Source organism: Pinus tabuliformis, chromosome 1_1, assembly GCF_031772625.1.
Source record: "Pinus tabuliformis cultivar Carrire ecotype Pingquan chromosome 1_1, CPIR1, whole genome shotgun sequence".
Taxonomy (NCBI): Eukaryota; Viridiplantae; Streptophyta; class Pinopsida; order Pinales; family Pinaceae; genus Pinus; species Pinus tabuliformis.
In genome coordinates, this window is record NC_142297.1 from 842,800,615 (window position 1) to 842,805,926 (window position 5,312).

Consider the following 5,312-nt stretch of genomic DNA (forward strand, 5'->3'; position numbering starts at 1 on the left):
ACAACTTACCTATTCTCGCTGCTCGTTGGATCTTCGATAATTTTGTTTCCCAAGCAGTAGAATGGAATGGGTTGACTTTTACAAATGTTACAGAAGCTACAACTGACCAATTTAGTCCAACATGTTTTTCTCTTTCTTATACGACACAATCGTACATGTCACGAATGGGAATGATATGAAACAAAAATTAGAAAATTTTCAACTCTTTAAACTTGGATGGCTTGCATGAGAGACAATTTTAATTATTATCTACTTCCTTCTTACCAAGGCTATAAATATGTACAAACATATGATAGTTTCAATACTCAATCAAATCTTCTCTTCTTACCTAAGGCCCTCACTTAAAGTTTCATTGAGTTCTTAGTTCGTTGAGTGTTTGAAAGAATGGCTTCAGTTTATGAGAGTGCTCATAACAACCTTCCTAGTCAGGGTAAGTCTTTTCTTATGGTCGAGAGTGTTCAAGAAGTGGCGAAAAAGCAGAAGGAAATAATACCAGAAAGGTATATCAGAAGGGATGAAGAAATACCAACACGAACTTCAATATTTAATCACCAACTTAACATCCCCATCATTGACATGGCTAGGCTTTTAGAAGTATTGCAGAGAGGAGGAGAAATTAAGAAGATTTCTGAGGCTTGTGAAGAATGGGGTTTCTTCCAGGTATCATTTTAGTGACTCATTATTTCTTGGTATCATAAAGTGTTTGGGAATAAATAGCTAAATATATTGTGGTGGGAGTTTTGTAGGTTGTGAATCATGTGAACCCAAAGTACTTAATAGATGGTATTAAAAGAGTTGGAAAGGAGTTCTTCCAGCTTCTTTTGGAAGATAAACAAAAGTACGTAGTGAAGCTAGGAGACGTTGAAGGCTATGGGTAGAGGTTCATCATGTTTGAAGAGAAAAATCTAGATTGGGGTGACTTGTTGTGTTTGACAATGTTTTCTTCCAATCATAGAGATTTGAATGTGTGTTTACTTCAACCTACTTATTTTAGGTACAATTCATATATGTTCAGGGAGTAATACTAAATATTACATAAAACAAATTGGATATATGATATTTTTTAGTATAATGTTATCAACATCGATTGATCTTGATCCTAAGAAATGTGTTAATATTTTGAAAATTGTTGCATTATCTTCTAAGTGACTTTTCATTATTAGGCTAAAATTTTGTTTTTATGATTTTTTTGCTGGTTATTTTGTTTATAAATCAAATATGTTAAATTAGTCATGGCTTGAGAAATATTAGGTGTGGTTTGAGAAATATTGATTCAGTGACATTTAATTTGTTAAAATCATTCAGGATTTTATTTAGGTTAGGTCACATAAATCCTTATTCATGGCTGAATTTTTCTTATACAGGGTTTCAAAGTGATAACATTGTCATCGTGAAATGGTTTGATAGAATATCATATCACTAATTATTTGATATTTATTTTTTGAATATCTATATCTATATATATATATATATAAGTTTAAGTTTGTTATTTTTATTTTTTATTAAGAAATTTATTTATTTTGAAAATTTAAATTTTTTTAATGTAAAAGTGTTATATTAATATTATTGTTATTTCTTACATTATTATGTAAAAGTGTTATATTGATATTTTTTGAAATTTAAATAATTTAAGTGATTTAAATAATTTAAGTGCTTTTAAGACAAAAACTAATGACAAGGTTCCCATCATGAACAATAAGTTGGCAAAAATTATTAAACAATTAAATTTTTAAACTTATTCAGCTAATCTGTTTATTTAATTTGAAATTTGTTAGAAGACATTAACAACTACTTTTGTGTTATGTTTATTGTGTCATGTTCATTTCTCTGAGATATGCTCTACATCCCAGTATGGGATACATCTCATGTAAAAACGTAAACATGTAAACGTAAATCTAATGTTTAACATTTAACATTTTTAATCTAATGTCGGCCTTATTTTAAAATCAATCTAATTATTATTCTTAATATGTACAAATACAATATAAATTTAAAATATAAAGAGATGAGAGATGCTCTACATCCCAGTATGGGATACATCTCATGTAAAAACGTAAACATGTAAACGTAAATGTAATGTTTAACATTTAACATTTTTAATCTAATGTCGGTCCTATTTTAAAATCAATCTAATTATTATTCTTAATATGTATAAATACAATATAAATTTAAAATATAAAGAGATTTACGAATGCTCAAAAAAAGGTATGGTAAATAAATATAAATATAAATAAACCATAGGTATGGTAAATAAATAAAACCGTTTTTATATTTACTCAAGAGGTATATTAAACAAAAAAATATAAATAAACTAAAGGTATGGTAAATAAATAAAATCTCTTTTTTATATTTACTTCATAAAGAACATAGTTACTAATGAAATGGGAACTATTACCTCAAAACAGGTACTCGAGCCCAAAAACCCAAAAAAAAACATGAAAAAACAACCAAAAAATGAAAATTGTTTATGCGAGAACGATGTTTTTTTAGGGTAAAGTTTCAACATTTTTTTAAAATGGAAGTAAAAATGATTTTTTTTTTGTAAATTGGATGAAAAAAACACCCTAAAAAAATGTTTATTTTGGAATAACAAAAAAAAATGGGTTGTAATTTTGACATTTTTTAGCAATGGAGTTAAAAAAAAAATATCTGGACTTTGAAAAACTGTAAAATTCCAACAATTCTCGGACATGATGTTAAAGATAAAATATCATGTCTCGAATCCTGATAATTCCAACTATTTCCATGCATGCTGTTAAAGATAAAATGTCTTGACTCTAAAAAACTTTGAAATTGTAATTGTTCTCGCCCATAGCATTAAAGATAAAATATCATGACTTAGAAAAACATTAAAATTTTGACAATTTTTCAACCATGCAATTAAAACCAAATATTATGACTAATTTTTTTTTAAATGTTAAATGTATAGCAATTTTAAAATCTTAGCCTAAGACAACTTGATACATTGCAAAAAAAAATTAAAAATCAACTATCAAATTGACATGCAGTGTAGGTGAGCTCAACGCATTGTAATGAAAACTTAAATACCAACCATGAAATTAACACATTGTGGGGCATACTTGATTCATTATAATGAAAAATTTAAAATCAACTATCAAATTGCACATAATGAAATTGGGTTGCTAGACGAGCATTGACACGGATGCTATATTAGTTTTAGTTTTAGTAGTTGGCTGTTGTTATATGAATATGTTGAAAGTAGGTTATGGGTTAGTTTGACTATGTTCGTGCTGGTTTTTAGTTTAAGTGTTTAATGTTTTCAATTATAAGTTAGAAATTGAGAGTCAAGTCTTAGGAATCATTGCATGAAGATGGGAGGTTTCACTGCATATTCTGTCAAATATACATTTTATTTTAGAAAAATGTTTGAACCTTCATTTTAAAAAAAGTTGCCTTTAATTACATATTTACATTTATGTGTTTTCTATTTTTATTAATATTTATATTAATAATTATATTAAAATATCATTTTTATATAAAATAAGGTTAAAAAAATTATAATTTAATTAGCTATGGAAAATGATATAACTTCAAAAAAAACCATAAATAAAGATAAATTGAAGAGGTATATCAATACAAACAAGTAAAATGTATTTATCATTGAATTTAAATAAACAATATATTTGACCATTGTAATCGCAATGAATTTAATTTTTACCCGTATTTTGTAATAAATTTTTATTATAAATTAAATTAAATTATAATATAGTATAAGATTAGAAAAATTTAATTATTAAAAAAAAATAATAATAATTATGAAGTCATAAAATTTCACTTCTAATAAGAAAACGAAATTCTTTTATCATGTTATTTTAATAGTTACTATAATAATTGTGAAATTTAAGAATGTAATATTTCTATAAAAATTTAGAAAAATAATCTAAAAATATTGTAACAAATAAAGTTAAGATTATATTTTACGTTTTTTTAAAGAATGTAATGTTTCTATAAAAATTTAGAAAAATTCTAAAAATATTGTAAGTATGTAATGTTTTTTAATTGATCATATATATAATATACACATGCAATTTAATTATTCTGAAGAGTTAGAGGTTTTTTGTAATTGTTATAAATATGGTTAAAGTTATTCAATACTCAAAAGTTGTTGGATTAAAGATGTTTTAGTGGTTTAACCATTAGGAAAGAGTAGAAGACCCTTTCTAACATCTAAACGTGGTAAAAAAAATATCATGATCAAGTTTAAAGAAAAATGTTAAACAATATAAGAAATAATTTAATTACTAAATTAAATTCATTAAGTGCAAGTTAAAATATCAATTCAATAAAAAAATATTACAAATATTTGAAAAAATTGTATAAATGTTATAATAAGACAATGAATGGGATCAGATTTAAAATGCCTGGAAACAAAATTCACTATCACATCTATTTTTCAAAATATTTGTAATAAAATGCAATCCAGCTAGCTTGTAATTCATACAAATTAAATAATGCTACATTACATTTTTAATTTATTATAGTGTTGAAATATTTCCATCCATCTAGCTAATTAATACACCAAGAGGCTACCAACTTGTATGGGAGAGATGTTGTAACATTATGTTATATTTAAGAATAGTAAAATAATAATTTTAATTGACAAATTAAAAATAGTAATAATAAAAGAAATTAATGCACACCATAATTAAAATACTTTAAGTTCCACCTTAATTTTATATAACTTTATATAGAGATATAAAGTAACCTGAAAAATAATATAAAATAAAAATTTATTTTTTAGTTTGAAAAAGAAATATAATTTCTTCACTACTTAATATTGAGATGAATGAAACAAATTAATTTACTTTTACTACTAGGAAGAAATGATTTTTTCACTACTTAATACTTTAATTTGCACCTTAATTTTATATAACTTAATATAGAGATATAAAGTAATGTAAAGTAAAATAAATGATTTCTTCACCACTTAATATGGAGATAACAGGAGGTAGTATTATTGATATTACATGATGTGTAATTCATTTTACCTTCAGTTTACATGTAATTATTTAAAACAAAAAAATATTTTATTGTCAACCATGAGTACAACATTTCAATGTCCATATTAAATAGCAAATATCTTATATTTTCACTTTCCATAACTAGGGAGATATGTAATTTATTTTATTTCTAATATAGAGTTGATATACAAGATTTTAAAAATATCAATAACAAAGAAAATTTAACATAGGTTATGAATAAAATAGTTCAATAGGTTGGTTGAATAAAATATTTACATCAAACATAAATAGAGTGAAAGATTTAGAGAATTCTTATTCCATTGATAGTTG